At 51.7% G+C, this 17,767-nt stretch overlaps 1 protein-coding gene and 1 long non-coding RNA gene across 2 annotated transcripts in view; one reads left to right on the top strand and one right to left on the bottom strand.

Moving 5' to 3' along the window:
• The window catches only part of LOC147654432 (uncharacterized), a 749,593-nt gene that overhangs the window by 278,525 nt on the left and 453,301 nt on the right, over nucleotides 1-17,767 (top strand). The window lies entirely within an intron of this gene.
• LOC147654436 (uncharacterized) lies at nucleotides 3,437-7,865 on the bottom strand. The gene is made up of 2 exons (XR_015285418.1): nucleotides 7,585-7,865; nucleotides 3,437-7,459 (listed from the first exon to the last, which is right to left on the bottom strand). It is a non-coding gene; the product is annotated as an uncharacterized LOC147654436 (long non-coding RNA).

The raw sequence follows: 17,767 nt of genomic DNA, 5'->3' as shown, positions 1-17,767 counted from the left end.
TGGAAATGATCGCGATTTATTCTGGAATAACAGGATGAAATGGTGCAAAGGAAAATTTTACACTGAGGATGGAGATAAATTGCCCAAAGCAAAGTCAGCCAAGAGAAGGGAGGGGGGGAACTGCATCGCTCTGGCCATTCCGAGGAGCAAACATCGCGGTGGAAAAATGAAAACCTCGGAAACAACGAGATGCTGGCCAAGGAGTGCTGGCTGAAGGGAAGGAGGTGGATGCCGGTCTTCTCACAGCCTCCGAGGAATTTCTGCCGCTTGGTGCCGGGTCTCCCAGAGCCTCGCCCCGCCGCCTGCGGCTGGCGCCGGCGGGCAGCTCCCGGCAGAGCCGGGCCGGCTCCCGGAGGGTTCCTGACAGTCTGGCACCATCTGCTGGGGCTTCCCGGGACACCGAGCCGGGATGCCGGGAGCCGGACATCCCAAAAACACCGAGTCCTCCAGGCTGGAAAGGACCCACTGGATCCGCCGTGCCCACCGCCGCATCCCCAAGCCCTTGGGGGATTCCATGAATGCCGGGACAGCCTGTCCCAATGCCTGCCCACCCTTCCACAGCGTTCTCCGGGTACCTGGATGGCTTGTGATCATCCTGCCATCGACTCATGAGCATCGCACAACTGGGGCTTGATGAGCTGATTAGACAACTACAGTTGTTGTCTACAACAATTGCTGTCCAACAACAAACCACTGACAGAACGAGAGGATGCAGTCTCGAGCTGCAGGGAAATAAAGGTTGGATATCAGGAAAAAGTTTTTTACAGAAAGGGTGATAAAGTATTGGGACAGTCTGCCCAGGGAGGTGGCAGAGTCAGCATCCCTGGATGTGTTTTAAAAAAAGGCTGGATGTGGCACTCGTGCCATGGTCCTGTTGAGGTGTTAGGGCTGGGCTGGACTTGAGGATCTCGAAGGTCTCTTCTGAGCTGGTGGTTCTGTGATTCTGTGTGATAGTGATGGTTGTGTTATTGCCATGAGAGATTGGCCTGGCACGGGTTCCTTCCCTGGTGCTTGCCATGCTTTGTGCCTGGCTTTGTCCACAGCATGAACCTCTTCACCAGGCTCCTCCTCACCACCCAGGGAAGTCTTTTTAGTCTTCTTGACTCCTTCATTAAGCTGTCCCCCACGCAGCTTGAGGCCATTTCCTCTTGTCCTATTGCTTGTTACATCACCCTCTCCTCCTCCTCCTGGTCACTGCCTTGCAGTCAGTGTGTCCTTGGTAGGACAGTGGGAAAGAAGAAGGATGATGGCCCATTTCTATGGACCTGGAATCAGCTTCCAGCTGGGATCAGCCTGCTGACCCCTCACTGGTTCACTGGGTTTAGCCAAGGGGCTGGGGCCATTCACATCTGGAGAAGGTGCCTGCCTTTTCTTGGGCCTGGCAAGGTCAACTTTCTTGCTGCTGGGTTTCCTCTGTATCCTTTCCCTTCCTCTTGCCTCTCCTTGCCCAGAGGTGGTGGCTACTCTGTCCCAGTGTCTGGCCTGCTGCCCAAGCACTCTTGATCTATGCTCCAAAGATGTGTTAACACACAGGCATCCCAGGGCCACTGGGATAGGGAGGGTCCTGGGAATGATGGAGTGAACTGAAGCAAGTTCTTCCTCTGCCAGATGGGCCCCTGCTGGGGAGGTGTCCTGGGGCTGGCATTGCTCCCTCGGGGAGGTCTGGGAAGGAGCAGCAGCAAGGTGAGCACACACTGAGGAGCTCACACTGACTGCTGATCTGGCAGCAGGGGCTGGGCACGGCTGTGTTTGCACCATCCTCTCTACTGCCTGCACCTGCTGGGCAGCAGCAACACCTCCCAGTTACAGCTACACTGCCCCTTCCCAAATTCGTCCACATCTGCTGGGTGAGGCTGTGCCTGGCCCCAGCCTCTGCCCCGCACAAGCAGCAGACAAGAGATGTCCCGGATTCACACACACACTTGTCCTTATTAGAGGCTCCAGTGAAGCAGGGAGCCTGGGAGATGGAGAAAGGCAGAAGTCTGCCTCCAGCAAGACAGTCTCCACAAATGGACTGGCTTATAAATGAATTTATAAGTTGAAATTGGCCTATAATGAGAGAGTTACTGAGAAAAAAGAACTGTGCACTGCAAACCACTTAGGAATCGGAGATCTCGGTGCATTACGGGGAGCCAGAGGGGAAATGCTGGGTCCTGTGAGCAAAGGCATCACAGATTGCTGTGAGTGGTGACAGGCAAGCTAGGGCCAGTTATGCTGCCTACCCTGCAGTCCCTCACTAGCCCCAAATGCCTTCCCCAAAAATGCATTCCCCTCTAATAAAATTGGGAGACTGCTGGGCTCTTGAAACTGCTGCTAAATGCCGTCGTTAGGAACGGTTTTATTTCAAGGCAGCTTTTACTAGTAATGGTTCTGGAGTCAGTTCTCCAGAGGAATATGGATGTTTTAAGTGGTTGGTTTTGTTGTTTTGGTTTGTTTGTTTTTTTTTTTTTTTTAAAAATAAAGCAGTCTCCCAAGCCCATTGCTGTGGTTGAGCTTTGTGCTTACAGGCTTCTGTCGACAGCTTAGTTGATGAATGAAGATGTGGGGGAAGAAGAGCTTTTCAATGAGGAGGCTGTGTGCTTCCCAGGGCTGGAATGGTAAACAAGACATAAGCAGTGATTGAAAACACCACATCCTGCACTCGGTACTCCCTGACATGTGCAGAATCAATTTCACCATTTGAATCCCTTGGAAGCAGAGAAGAAGCTGGTGTGCCTCCATGCATGTAACCCGTGGATTATCTGATTGGGAAGCCTGTGAAGATTCAGGTTTCTCTGAATTACGTGCAGCCAGGAGGTGTGGGGAAAGTTCAGCCTACAATTTTCCTTCTCCCAACAGCCATCTGACCCCCAGAGCTGTCCAGAAACCCCTTGTCTGATTTCACCCTCTCCCAGCAGCTAATCTCCATCTCAGTGCTGCCTTTCTGAGGGGCAGGGAATAAGCATTTCTCTCCTTTGAGTGTGAAATGATGCCAGGTGCCATCCCCAGCTGTGCACCTGAGGCAGTCACACTATCCTGTCTCCAGCTGTGTCTCGCTCCAGTGCCCACAGCCAAGAGGGACGGACACCAAGCAAGCTCACCGGGAGGGTCTGCTGCTCCCTCATGCCTCCACACCCATTCCATGATAAATCCTCTCTTTGCACGAGGGAAAGCCACACTTTTCTTGAAAGCTCAGCCAGTCTGGCCCCCTCCTAGCCAGGTGTGCCACGGGCATGACGGTGACCCGCTCTCCTCGCCTGTGCGAAGCCGCTTCTCCTCGCGGGGCTGCTGCCTTAGGGAAGCTGCTGCCTTTCCCACAGCCTGACCTGGCATTTCTCTTCCCGTGCTGGGAATGCATTAGCATATTTTCTCTCCTTACTGTCACATGCAGCTATAAAATCTGCTCTCAAACAATTGGCCTGGGAGCTTCCAGAGACCATTAATAGAAAGAGAAAACCAGCATCTATATAAAGAAAATCAGCCTCAATATTCAGCTGGCATTGCTCAAAGCTGAAGGGCTTCAAACCTCCTCTGCAACAGGGAAGTCTTAGGCAATGGGAAGAAATGCCAAGCAAGGAGTAAGAGCCAGGAGCAGCAGCAGACCTCCTGGGATGTCTGCTGGGTCTCATTTTCCCAGGGGATAGAGAGTGCAGGCAGACATCAACTTTCTGGTGTAACTTTTAAATGAGTTCTCCCATCAGAAGCGATTCCCTGGCTCCTGCAGGATGAAAGGGGACCTGGAGGATGTCGGTGTGCATTGACCCAAAAGTGCACATCAAAGAAGATGCATTTGATATCAGCCAGAAACCCAACAGAAATGTCTTTGGGGGCGCAAACCTCCTGTGGATACGTGTGAACAACCAGATTTCCCTGGCTATAACCTCCCCTGGGAGTAGCTAAGATAACACAGAGGAGTGATTTTTTTTCTTTAAAGTGCAGAGCATCTGTGTTTTCTGCTGAGGTCAATTAGAGCTGTGGGCTAGCAGAGGCTGATGAAAGATGAGAGCCCTGCTATGGCCTTGCCTCCTGAAGTAGTGATTCTTTGTTTTCTGACTTATAGGAAAGCACTTACTTGGGAGTCACGTGAAGAGCTCTTGGCTGCTCCTGCCTCTTCCCCAGGGCAAGGAGGCAACCAGTAAAGACAAAAGGATGGCAGCTGGTTTGGGTTGGCCACCTTTCCTCCACCCCACTCCCTGTGCAGCAGTGTGTCCTAGAGGCTGTGATCCTGTCAGCTCCTGGGACTTGCTTGCCTCAGGGGTGCTTGCCCTTTGCCTCCCGGCTCCTCAGCATCTGCAGGTGCTGCGAGGGGCCCTTGGAGGAGGCAGTGGTGCAGGAAGCACTGGTGCTGCTCTGCTATTTCCACTCCTGGTTTTTAGTAGAGAAGCTGATGCCCAGGCTCAGTCTCTCCTCAGGTGATGTGACCCCTGGGATTGCTGCCTGTGTCTCTCCTGGCTGCTCTCACAAGGGCTGCCTTCCTCCCTGCATGGCAGGGCACGAGGGAGGAAGGGATTTGCCTCAGCACTGATGTGACTCTGCTCTTGGACATTCACCTGGGGCTACAGCAGCACCTGGAAGAGCACAGTGCTCCCCCCGGTTACCAAAGACCAAGCAATGCTTGTTTCTTGGCTCACACTTCATCCTCCTACTCCCTGTGCCAAGGCTGCTGTGTTTTTGTCACTGGGGGAGAGCCAGGCAGCTGTTTGCTCTATGACAGTTGCCTGGCTGACATCCTAAAGTGTTTTGCCGCTTTCTTTCCTCTCCTGACAGACAGATGAGTGGAATTATTTGGCTGAAGGAGGTTTTTTTCTAGCACCAGCCTCTCTGGTGGCAGCCTTAGGACAGGGTCATCCATTTGGCAGTGAAAGAAAGGCACCACCTTCCCTAGCACTGACACATCCAACACGTCACTCCCTCAGCTGGCATCAACCTCCTGAATTCCACCAAAACTGGAGAGAGCCCTGGACTGATGTCAAGACTGGAAGTTGCCATCTTTTGCTCAAGGACACGTGAGGAGAGCCCCTGGCAGCCAGAGGCATGTGGAGCACAGAACTTCTGGGAGAGGCAAGTCCCCTGCTGCTGTGCCCAGCCTCTGCCTGGGGTTAGAAAGAAAGGATCACTCAAGCCTTGATGGGAAAGAGGTCCCCAACATGCCAGAGTCAACTGTGGAGGAACTTAACACTTGCAATGCAGTTCTGAGAAGTCTCTCTACTTGTTAACCATTCAAGGAAAGAGTCTGGAGGTCTGGCTTTGGCCATGTATGGAAATCTGGAGCTACAGCTGCTACTGTTGAATCTAAGAGACAGGAGAGAGCATGTGGCTTGGGAGCATTTTGGGTGGGTTCTATCTTGTTCTGTCCACAGGTTTAACAACTGTGGTACCTGCAGGCCCAGAAGGAGGGCAGAGCCCCTTTCTTACACACACAGCACTGGTAGAGGCTGTGCTCCTCATCACTGTCCCTGTGAGCTGTGCCCCTGGCAGAGCGGGGCCCTGCAAGCCAAGGAGGAGCTGAACTGCAGCTGTGAGCAATCCGTGGTGCAAGGCAGGGCATGCCAGCAGGAAATGGGACTAATGACTCTGCCTTGAGCTGGCTTTTGTCACCTCAGCCTCCTGGCACAGGGGACTGCAGCGCACCAGGGCTTGGCACCTCCCTCCTGCTTTCGCTTGCAGCGGCTGGGGGACAATGCCAGCGTGCCACAAGCTGACCCAAATGGCCACAGACTGGACAGGCTTTAACACGTGTTCTTAATGCCTTGTAAAGCCTCCCCTTCCCCATGCTCTAGCCACAGCTGCCTGAGAGGTTTCCCTTCTGCAGCTCCACAAAATTGCCCATCTTGTGTTTGCCTGAGGAACCCAAAGCACACGAGTTGAACAAGCAGCAGGGCAGCCCAGAGTTTCTGGTCTCAAATGCAAGTGGAAAGCAGCAACACTAATAGCAGCAGGCAGGCTGTCTGCAGCTTATCTCCCCCTCACAACCCTGCAGCTGATGCATGAGGTGAGCCTCCCGTCAGGAATTGTAGAAGCTGGACACCAGTTTGGCCCTGCTGCAGCCTGCTCCTCTGCAGCCTTTCCCTTGCACCACTGCTCCATGGCTGGCACCCAGAAATAAAACAAATAAAATCAGATAGGATGTGTTGTTCCTCTGCTTGGAGCAAGAGGCAGGGTCCTTTCCAGGGAACATGTGGCACAGTGTGTGACACATGGCTGTCTGCCCGTGATGGGCCAACTGTGTTCCAGCCTGGTTTTCCTCTGAATGACAATGCTCAGACAGCAGAAATCCAGGGGAGAATTTCACCTGCTGACAGGGTCTTTCTGGAGCTTTTTGCACAGGGTTTAGGAGCTGTAGCTGCTCCTGACTGGCCTGAGAGCCTGTTAATCTCTGGAGATGTGTCCCCTCTTGCTGAGCCCTGCTGGGATAGTGTCAGCGTGGCTGGGCTGTGCTTTGTGTTTGTAGCTGGCATAAAAGCAGGAGGGAGAAAACACTAGCCATGAAATACTGATAGTGTAGGAGAAATGAGCCTCTACCTCACATGTGGGTGCTGGGTGTGGCAGTACAGACAGGTGAGGGCACTAATCAGTGTAAAGCCCTTTATCAACATAAAGGGCATGCAGGCTTGTAGCCTGGTTGGGAGCAAAGTATATCCAAGCAGGGGTGCAAAGCTATGCCAGAGGAAATTTAAACTGGGAAGCATTTCTTTAGAGAGGGAGCAGTCAAGAACTGGAATAGGCTCCTCAGAGTGGTGGATGCCCCATCCCTGTCTGTGTTTAAGAGGCATTTAGAAAATGCCCCTGATAACATGCTTTAGCCTTTGGTGAGCCCTGAAGAGGACAAGCAGTGGACTAGGTGATCCTTTTATGTTTCTTACAATTGAAATACCCTATTCTAATGTGCTCATGCACAGAGAGAGGCTCGCTCCTCCTTTCTGCAGTGGTCTTTTGTGCCTGATAATCCAAGTAGCACCCCTGGGCTGGTGCAAGGCTTTGCTTGCTGGCCATCCACCCCTCTCTGTGGAGCAAGACCTGAGCTGGTGCAGAAGCAGGGCTGTGACAAGGTAAATCATGTGGGTGATGGGGCCTTTGTAGGCTGTTCAGGTACTGGAGAAAGTAAAGCTGGGGATGAAGATTAGAGACAGGAATAGGAAACACTGTCCTGGACTAGCAACAAATCAGCCTTGAGTCAGCTTCCAGTCCAGGGACTGCCTTCTCTGCCAAACCACAGCAGGGAATGTCCCCCTGGAAAATGGAGCTGTGTGGTGGGACAGGGATTTTTGCCAGCTGGAGGTTATACTGTAGTAGAGGCAGAGAACAAAAGCTTTGGGGAAGGGATGGATGAAGTTAAAGGATAACTGCTGGCACTGCTTTTGGCTCAGCAGTGCTGGAGCTCATCCTTACCCCTTTTTGTTGATAGGCCCTGTGGTTGCTCAGTGCTTGTTGTGGGTGTCTGGAAAGGCACTCCAACAGGTGTGGGGAGAGGAGGAAGGTGCTTAAGGGAGAGAAAGAAAACTTTAGATGGTCAAGAGGGTCTGCCCTTAAAAAAAGAGCAGGTACTCTTTGAATACCACATAATGAGTGTCAACAAGGTGAAAAGGGGAAAAGGACTTTTCTTACATTTGTCTCCCAGGTATTATGAGTATTTCTTACTGCCCTGTGGCTAGGGCAGATCATGGGATGCTCTAAGCCAGGCAGTCAGTGTTGTGCCTGCCCTCTTTGTGCCAGGTGAGCTGCTTGTCAGCCTCAGCTACTTCTTGTCCTTCTTGTATTGCTGTTTCTTCCCCACCCCTTTTCTTTTGAAGCAGACCAGAATTAAGGGCAGGGTTTATCCCAGCCTGCCCTTGGGAATGGTGGATTTGTAGGGTGAAGACTCCTTATGGTCTAAAAGGTAATCACACCTAAATAGAAAAAGAAGCAGCTTTAGTTCTTCCTGGCAGGGTGAGGTTTAGAAGAGCTGGCAGCCTGGGGAGAGAAAGGTGTGGAGAGGAGGAGGAGGAGAAGGCTCCTGGAGGGAGGAATGGCCCCCTGTCTGTTTTTGCATGGCTGCTATGCTAATGTAGAAGAGCAGCCCTCAGGCCCTGGAGTCCTAAATCTTGAGCTTGTTATTAAACCCTAATGTACACAGCACTCCACAAAATAAGAGGATGCCTAGGCTGCGTTGTCAGGGATGAGTTTGGGAGGCTCCTGTAGTGCTGCTCTCAGGGGAGGGGTGTGTCTGTGCTTCTCTTTTCTCCTGTCACCTGCTGAGCCCCAGCAAAAAACCCTTCCAGCAGCAGGGGAAGGCTTTCTTCCAACAATCCTTATCCGTGGGGACCAGGATTAAGCTACAGTGCTCCACGACTCATTTACCACACTCCACCACACAGCCTTCGGTCGGTAATAATTTTCACTCACTGCAGTTTTGTGTTTGGAGAATTAATTGCTTTAATAAGGAGCTTAATTAGAAGTGCAAAAGTAGAATAAGCAGCAGAAATGTTGGATAAGCGCTGAAGACCATTTCCACAAAGAGAAATGCTGCCCTCCTGGTAGGAAGGGCTCTTGGGTCCAGCGATTGCCTCGCTGTGTCCTGCAGCTGGGGCTTCACACCTGGCTGCTGCTTCTCCTGGCACAGCCACCCAGCAATGCTGCAGGGGTCTGTGCAGAGGGGAGCTCTGATGAGCTGCTGCATTTAGGAAAAAAAAAAAATACTCTTTTTGCAGCCCTTTTTGGCCAAACAGCATTTCCAGGCTGCCGGAGGCTTTCCCAACAGGTGTGCAATGCCAAATTTTGTCATGTCCTTGGGTGTGAGGATACCAGAGCGAAAGCAGGGGCTGCAGCCTTCCTGATGCAATCCCAAATTTTGTCATGTCCTTGGGTGTGAGGATACCAGAGCGAAAGCAGGGGCTGCAGCCTTCCTGATGCCAGAGCACAGAGCAGCGCACCTTTGGCACCCCTCGCCTGCAGGCTGTTTGCACAGCCTGGTCATTCCCACAGTGAAGATGAACATGTCTGGCTCCAGCTGAGTTAAAGAGCTTCAGGAACAAATGAACTCCAAGGAAGAAATAGGCTATTTTCCCTCCACCCCCCTGAAGCAGCTATCAGCAAGGAAAAAAACCCTCAATTTTCAGGGCAGCTGAATCCATTTGCAAATGCATGTCAAGTGCGACAAATAGTTTGGGCTTAAATAATGGAGGGTGGCTTTTTCCCCCAATCAAAGTGTTTTATTCCCACAGTTCCTAAGCAAAACATTTCGTTTTTCATTTTGAAATAATGTTATGAAACATGATTTTTTTAAAAAAAGAGCATAAAACAAAACATAAGCCCTCAAAATGAAGTAAATGGCACTGAATTTCTGTGTCAAAAGCAAGGATTTAGCCAACCCACTGTGTTTATTTTTTCCATGGTAGGTGTCAGCAAGCAAACTGGAAAATCTGCATTTCTGGACAACCTGAAATTATTCTTCTTTTCCACTCCTAACAGAGAGCTCAGAAATCAATTTTCACAGGTTCATTTTCTAAGCAATCTCATCGCTGCTGTCAAAATGATCTCTCTACTCTTATTTGTACCCAAAACGGGCAGATAAAGAATATTCTTGAAGCAGAGGTGCAATTCCTCTTCCTATGTCAGTCAAGCCCACTGGCATTGCTCTGATCCAAATAAGATGGATCTTTTCCCCCTCCCTTTCTCCCCAGAGCAGCTCACATTTCAGGTGGTCACAGGATCAGCTCCATCACCTTGTTCTCCCACGGCACCTGACCTTCCCTTTATTGTTTAATTAAGCCTTGCAACGATGCTGTGAGATACACAAAGCACGCAGCGATTGCTGCCAAAACCCTCATCTGTCAGTGTTGCAGTCTTTTCTCTGCTTTTTTAATTTTTTTTTTTTTTTTTTCCCCTCTCTCAGCCTCACTTTGCACTTGGGCTTTTCCAGCCGTGGCTGCCTGGTTCCTTTCTGGCTCCGTGGGCAAGCTGGCTGATGGCATATCTACCCCGTGCAGTCTGACAAATCGCACTGGTGCGAACTATTTATGGTCCCCTAAGCACTGCTTGATTAAGTCACTTGGCTGGCGTGCAGGGCTGTCTTGCCAGCTGACAGAGGGAGCCGGTGACACACGGTACCTCCGCTCGTGGTGTCCCTTGTGAGCCCGGCGGAGGCAGAGGGGCTGCCCGGGGAAAATCACCCATGGAACCCGGCCACCGGCGAGCTGCAGTGCAGCCCTTGAGCCTTGGCACGTCCCAGGCCAGGGCTTTGCTTGGGCAGCCTGGGGTTTTCATTGCAGCCTGCAGATTGTTCCGGGGGTACCCATCAGCCACGGTGCCTTAGCTCTGCTTTACAGGGGAAGCCGCTTAGGAAACCCCTGGGTTCAGAAAGAGAAAGCTTCCCCTTTCTGGATGTTCCCCTCCGAGCCAGCTGTGAAGGTCTAATCCTTCTCCCTGGTAGGGGTCTGACGTCCTGCCTCCCGTACAAATACAGGTGTCCCGTTCCACGCTGGCACAGGGGAAGATGCAGCTCCGCATCCTCTCCTCTTTGCTGCCGACACTTCCCCAGCAGCGGGCGGCGAGGGTCCCGCACCTTTCCCTGTCGGGATGGCCGGTGCCACCGCTGCTGCTCTGCTTTCCAGCACCCCCGGCGCTGCAGGAGCGGCCGGCAGCAGCCGAGGAGGAGATGCGAGCGCGGCTGCCAAGAGATGGCGCAGAGGCTCCGTCACCGGCCGGGCGGCGACAGCCCCGGGGCTCCTCCGGCACTCGGGGCTGCCGCCTCTGCCTCTCGGGGTGCCCGGAGCCGGGGGGAAAGGCTTGCTGCAGCCACGGAGCGCCGCCCGGTGATGGTGATGGTCTGCTCCAGCCCGCCTGCGGTGCCCGCAGCGATGGAGCAGCACATGCTCCGTTCTCCGTGCATCCCAGCATTTGTGGGCGCTCCCTGCGGGCGTGTGTGGAGCAGGCTGCTGCTGGAGGGGACAGGACACCGTGCTCCCCGGTGGCTTTCTTACCCTCTCAAGGAGAGGGCAGGTCTGGGGACAACACACCGTGTTTTGTGTAGGTTGATAGGGCAGGGCTCTCCCTTGCCTTTCTCTCCCCCAGCCTCAGAGCCGGGCCATGTCTGTGTCCTAAACTGCCCTCTGGTCGTGAGCCATGGCTGGGAATGTCCAAACCAGCTTCCTCTGTGGAGGTGAGCCCTGTGCCAGCTCCACCTGCACCTTCAAGGGCCGAGGCAGGGACTGTCACCAGCCAAAGCGCCCATCCACCCTCTAGGCTTGCATCAGCCACGCTGGTGCTGCTCCCCGATGGAGCAAACCAGCCACCTGCTCTTTAAACAGCTGTCTGCACCGCTGAGAGGAGCGGCAACACTTATGGAAATGTATATATTATTTAAGGTGAAGCCAGGGTCAGTGTGTACCTCGGAGGAGAATCTCAGCCAGAGCATGAAAAGGATTCCGTGTTGATTTCTGAAATCTTTTAGCGTCTTCTCCTTGAGAGAGAATACTGTGTTTGAAAGTGAATGTTTGAAAGTAGAAGGTGAGGCTTTGCATTTGGGAAAAACCAACAAAGGGTTTGTGACACCAGCTCCTTCTGCATCCCCCAGAAAGCTGCTGAGCTCGGGGGCCTCTGAACTCTGGGGCTCTGCTCTCCTCTTTGGTAAGGGGTGACATTAATACTGACCTACGTGCTGGGGAAGAACGGTAGAGCAGGAAAATCTCTGGATTTAATCTAGCAGACCACAATAGGCAGTGTTATGGCAATAAAAATCCAAATGCTAGAGCGCAGGATTTATGTAGGGGACGCAGTTTTGCGGCTGTTCTTCGCATATAAGCACTTGCTGGCTTGTAAATGGGTTTTGACAGTGGCTTGATGTTCTTTGTGTTTGAGTGACAGCATTTGGATGTACATTTGCCTGGCAAATATTCACTGCTTTGATTTGAGGCCTGGGCTTCACATTTTGGAGGCCATGGATGCCTGTGGGATGGAGGGAGAGAAATGTGAGCTTGATCGGTGCAATGAGGAACGAGTCAAAAAACCAAGGCAGCTGTATTTGTGGCAAAGAAAAGGGATGGAGGCTGTGGAAAGCAATCACTGTTAGGAGCCAGAGAGTGATGGTATCCAATCAGGAGACAAGGAAAGAGTTCATTTCAGAGCAGTAACTGGTGTTAGCTTCCCGTTAACAGTAATAATAACTATATCCTGGAGTGATGGCTGAGTTCATTTGGACCAGATACAATTATTGCTTTGTGTGCAACAAGCACCCTCAATTTGCTGTGCAATATTAAGCTGGAGTCAGCTCCCTTACAGGCTCTGGTTTCCAGAGGCTGGGTTGCTAACAAACTGCCCTCTTGCTTTCACACACCATCACTCACCACACATTCACACACATCTATATTCTGTGATAAAATCAGGGTCTGTGCAGCTAAATTCCAGGTAGTATTTCTTTCAGAAAAGCCCCCGTCTTCCTGGCAGGAGCCTGTGAGTCCCTTGCTGTAGACTCAGAGCACTCTGTGCTTTGGAAAAAAGCAGCTTGCTTTTGTCCAGTCCCCAAATCCCTGCTCCCCAGTTTGGGACTGCAAGCACGTTTTGGGTGGAAAGTCTGGGAAAGCAGAGCACTCACCTGCCATTGGGAGTGCTCTCATTAACCTTGGCAGCCTCGGTGCTTCCCCTGCCAAACTCAACAGAAGCCCTTGGGAGTAATAAAACTGACACACCCCAAGCTTAAACTTGGACAAGCTTTTTAATACCCAGATGAAGAGATTACAGGAATGACCTACTTGTTTATATGTGGCAGATCTGTGAAATGTGCAGAAGGCTCTCTCATTAGAGGAGGTCTGCAGGGTGGAGTTGCCCCACCAGTGCCAGAGCTGCAGCCAAGCAGCAGATTAGATGGTGCCTCCAAGGAGCTGGGCTCTTTCATGTGTTTGGAAATTCCCCATGCCACCCCTAATTCCTAGAAAAAACGCTTTGTGTTGTGAGGCAGGAGTGGCTAATCCCAGCCTCTAAGGCCACCAGATGTTTCCAAGCATTTCAGGCCCATCTGCACAGCCAGAGCTACCTTGTGCAGTGGGCCTGGGGTGTGCACCAGCGGCATGCTGTGCCCTACAAAGCCAAGCAGGTTTTGTGAGTGCCAAGGCATGCCACTGTGTAATCTGGGATCCACCACTCCTGGATCCTGATCTTCCGTACTGGCATGAATTAAAAGCCTTTTGGGCACTTGCAGCATCCTCGCTTTTCTTCAGTAGCTTCCATGTGCCCTGACTGATGCCCAAGATGCTCAGTTTCTGAATGATTGAATTCCTGCCTAGCACACAGCTCTTTGGCAGATTGTGAAATGCAAACTGGCACGAAGGCAGTTTCCTTAAGAGAAGAGGTTTTTCTCTGCTGGCAGAAAGTACAAAGACCTCAGGAGCATTACTACTACCCAGGGACTTACCCTGATCTGCGTTTTGAGGACTTTCTGAGATGGGACCTACTGAAGGAGGCAGAACATGGATTACAACTTGATAAATACAGTAGCTTGAGTTTTCTGTGCCATGATCAACCTCTCCCACAGCATGCCAGGCTGGGAGGTGCAGGAAGAAGGCTTCTGTGGTTCAGGTGATGGGAGAAGGGCACCCAGCTTTTCCTCTGAGAGCCTTGAATACCCAGAGCCTCTTTGATCTGTGTTGAGTCTCTCAGCAGGGAAGGAGGGTCAGTGTGAACCTTCCATGCTCTGGATCACCCAGAGCACACAAACATCTGCACCACTAAACTGCCAGAGTTGGTGTGATCCAGGAAGGGACTCCTGTGCTGCTCCCATTTGGGTCAGCCTGAGCCCAAATTCCTCTGTGCCTGCTGCCTGCCTGGGAGAGACTCCAGGCTGATAGCACTGAGTGGGAAGACAGGACAGGCCTGCTGGGATATAGGTGGCACCTACAAGAGTTCTTATCCCCTTTCTGCTCCTCCTGCATGCCAGCCAATGAACCCAAAGCCATCCTGGCCTGCACTTAGCAGGCAGGAGGGCGGCACAGGCAGCAACAGCCACGGGGTCACAGCGGTGCAGGTGCAGCCACAGAGTCCTTGGGCCAACGACAAGGAGAAAAAGTGTGTTGTTATAAATCTACAACCTGCCCTTAATGGCTTGGGGCTACAGGCATATAGATTAAATTTCAGTCCTATATTTCACAGAAGTCACGCAGTGGCATGTCAAGGTGCTGCAAGCGAGCAGTCCTCTGATGGTGTTTTGGATGTCTGGCAGGGGACTAACTAGAGCAATGAAATAAAGCATAACAACATGTAGACTGAAGAATGGGAGAATTTCATAGTGGTGAGATCAGGGCTGTAAAATAGCTTCTGGAGGAACTCGTGGAAGCTTCTCCACGATTGGGTTATTTAAAAAAAAAAAGATTGGACAAATATTAGAAGGTGTGTATTATCCTGGTGGTGTGAAAATCATGGCAATTCTGTCAGAAAAAGTATGACAGAAGGGCATGCTGTTCCATTTTCAGCAGCATTATTCTGAATGCTGTTTACTTTTCTGTGGAGAGCTAGGAAGCATGTTGTTTCATTATTTTCTCTTTGGGAAGAGGAGGTTTCTTTAGTTGTCGGTCTTAGAGGGAAAAAAGAGAGATATTTAAATTCTGAAGTATTTAGCTTTTGCGCTTTCTTGTGGAGTCAAGAGGGACTGGAGGAAGGTAATTTGCACCCCACTGGGACAGCCTTCCCCAGCAGAGGTTTGGTCCCTCTGGTTGTGCTGAAGGATGCCTCTCTGCAGCTGTCAGATGCAGGAATGGGAGGGGGAGACTGGCACAGACTGGACACCCATCAGCTGGTGCATGGCACAAGGGCAGTGCCACCTTGCTGGATGCTGCTCTGTGGCAGTTCCTTTTGGGCTGCCCAGTTCTCCCTGTGCGTGGATGTACAGGGAAGCTGCAGCACAGCGGACAAGGGGAGCAACAACGCAGTGATTTCCCAGCCTTGTTCTCTTGTGAAGCCATCCCCGAGCACATCCTTACCCTTCCTACCTGTCCCTGCTTCTCAGATAGTCCCAGCATGGCTTTTCCCAGCCTGTACATGGTGCTGCCAGCTGGTGTCAGCTAGGCCAGCAGGAAACATTTGGCCAGAGAGCAAAAGCAACCCTTTCTCTAGTGCTGGAAATGAAGGCTCTTCCTCTCCAGCAATAGCCTCCTTCAGCCCACAGCCGGTTCCTGACTCTCCTCTCCTGTGTAACAGCAGCAAGCCCCTTTATTTCTGGACACCCTGCCACAGCAGCCAGCTCTGCCAAGCCCAGCAGTGACACTGTGCCCTGGGAGAGCTGTGTCAGCCCACGGGGCCGCAGCAGAGCAGAGGAAGGTGCCCCTCACCCCAGGAATCCTGTCTGGGTGTGCGTGTCGAGGGAAGCTCAGTCCTCGGCGTAAAGTGACGAGCTGGTAATAAATATTCAATTTATTTAGAATTGCAAATACCAGGGGAAGGAAACCAGTAAACAAAAGAGGCCGCAATCGGCATCATGGCTAAAATTCTGGAATGCTGGACTGCAGTGATGCGTACAGGAGGAACAGAAGGCAGCGAGTGGTCAGCCAGGCCTGCGTGCTAGCAATTCAATTCAAGTCTAAGAAAGCAGAAACTCAAAAGGAAGCTGCTTAAGTTAGGCTCTTCTTAATGAGAGACAAATACACTAGAAAATATTGCCTGCTAACAGTATTCATAAGCTGCTCCCAAGATGTTTTGATTAAACCACAGTTGTCTTTCTAGTGTACTAATGGTTTTTAATCTCTCTTGATGCCTAGGGGCGAAGGGGTCTACTGATTCACAGCAGCTTGGTGAGCTGAAACTTGTCCCTGGTGAATGCATCTCTCATGCCAGAATCACGGCTTTTAATTTTTAAAAATGTAAGTTTTTAGCAAAGGGAGAACCCTTAGCATGTGAGCGGTGCATAAGTGCCGCGTGCCTGGGTAGGAAGGGAGCTCCTCTGGGAGAGAGATTCATGCTTCTCCCCCTTCTCCTGGGGGTGCACTGAGTTATAATTCTGGCACTATTTCACTGCTGGGCAAAATCTCATTGCAGTTTCCTGCCAGGCTGGTGTGGAGGGGCAGAGGACAATGCCATGCATCCTGCAGCTCCCGTGCCAACCTGCCAGTGGGCAGGAGCAGGGGTTGCACCAGGCAAGGAAGGTCAAGGCTCCTCTCAGGGGGCTTCACACCTCTCCAAATTCCACAGGAAACGATGCTGGGGTGGTGGGTGATGCTGGGGGACCGCCAATACCTCTTCCTTCATGTGATGCCTCTCCTAAGCAGAGGGGTCTGCTGTGTTTGCCAAAGCACTGGAGGCAGAGGCACCACATGGGGAAGTGTGAGAACACAGCCATGCCTCAGCCAGAATTGCTGTGGGAATGAACTACAGGTGTTCAGCACAGAGCTTTTGTGCCAATCCCTCCCCTTTTCGCTTCCCTTCTTGCCAGCAGCTATGGGATGGCCCCAAGCCTTAACAGGGCTTCTCATGCCTTGGAAATTTGGCTTCATCGTCCCTGTGAGCGTCATCTGCTTGTGCCACCTGGCTGGTTCGTGGGCAGTGTTCTGACTATAGAAAATTTTAGTTAGAAGATGGGACATGAGACTGCTGATTTCTGGTGCTCTGTGGCCCTCACCTCACGCAGGAATGCTGGGAGATGAGGGCAGTGAGTGATTTCTGGGGAATGTGGGAAAATAACCCTTTTTGTGCCCTAAAGCCATGCTCTGGGCTCATACCAAATGGGAAGCACACCTACCTGTCTCCCAGCAGGCTGTTTGGTGCTCAGCCTCCCACAGAGATATCCACACCTCCCTCCTTTTTACAGCCCCCTGTTTATTCAGCATTCCTGGCCACCTTCCCTGAGATGTGACCCTACTGTGGGTGAGCAGACAGGGCTCACCACCAGCCATGACCCCTTCCTTCCCAACTCATCCCAAAGCCCACAGCCAGCAACTCCTTCCCCTTTCATGCAACTTGGTCTCCTTCAGTTTCTTCCCCCAGCCTCATGTTAGCAGCTTTCACAGAAAAAAACCAGCTGTTTTTCTGTGAAAAGAAGGGAGGTATGGCTTTTCTGTCAGCAGGTATGAGGGGAAAGCTCTGCCTGCCAGGGGCTTGCAGAGCACATGGCATTGGGCCTGCCTCTCACCTCCTGTCTGGGCTGGGCACCAGGGAGCATCTCTGATGAGAGCAGACAGTTCCTCTGTCCTCTGGGTACAGTGGCTGCTTGTTGCTCACAGAGAATGAAAACATATTAAAGTACAAAACTGCTGCACTAGTCATTTTCCAATTCCCCACTTGGAGAACTGGCTTCCCAGGAAAATAGGTCACTTACATAAAAAGCACCTTATTATCACACCACAGCAGTGAAGGAAAGAGATGGCTCAAGAGACACTTTCATTTTGAGCCCCTGTTCCTGGGTACTTAGATATTTCTGGAAAATTGACCCTTTGGGCTGCAATTTCTCATGCTCGTTTTCAGCCCATAAGGTGAATTTCAGGACCTCATTCCCTCCACTGAGATAGATGAGGTGAGGGAAGGAAATGTGTTACATCTTAACCCTGAGGAGAGCTGTGCATCCAAACTCACTGCTCTCTGTAGGGGTTGGGGGGAGCCATTGTCTCTGACTTTTCATCAAGGGTGAGGAAGACTCCCAGCGACTCTAACTTGTGTCCTTCCACCTCCTCCTGCAGTAAGCCCCTGCCTCCCACCCTCCCCAGAGATTCTTCTGCTTTTCCCCTCTAACCCCATGGTTCACGCTGATCCTGAGGGCACTTGAGGTGTGGAAGGGGGCAAAGTGACCACGGGAACATGTCCTTGTGAGGGAGGTGGAAGTTACCCAGTTTTCATT

This window comes from Cyanistes caeruleus, chromosome 3 (genome assembly GCF_971803275.1).
Source record: "Cyanistes caeruleus chromosome 3, bCyaCae1.hap1.1, whole genome shotgun sequence".
NCBI lineage: Eukaryota > Metazoa > Chordata > Aves > Passeriformes > Paridae > Cyanistes > Cyanistes caeruleus.
Note: the sequence above shows the minus strand (reverse complement) of the source record. Positions and strands in the feature narration are given on the sequence as shown.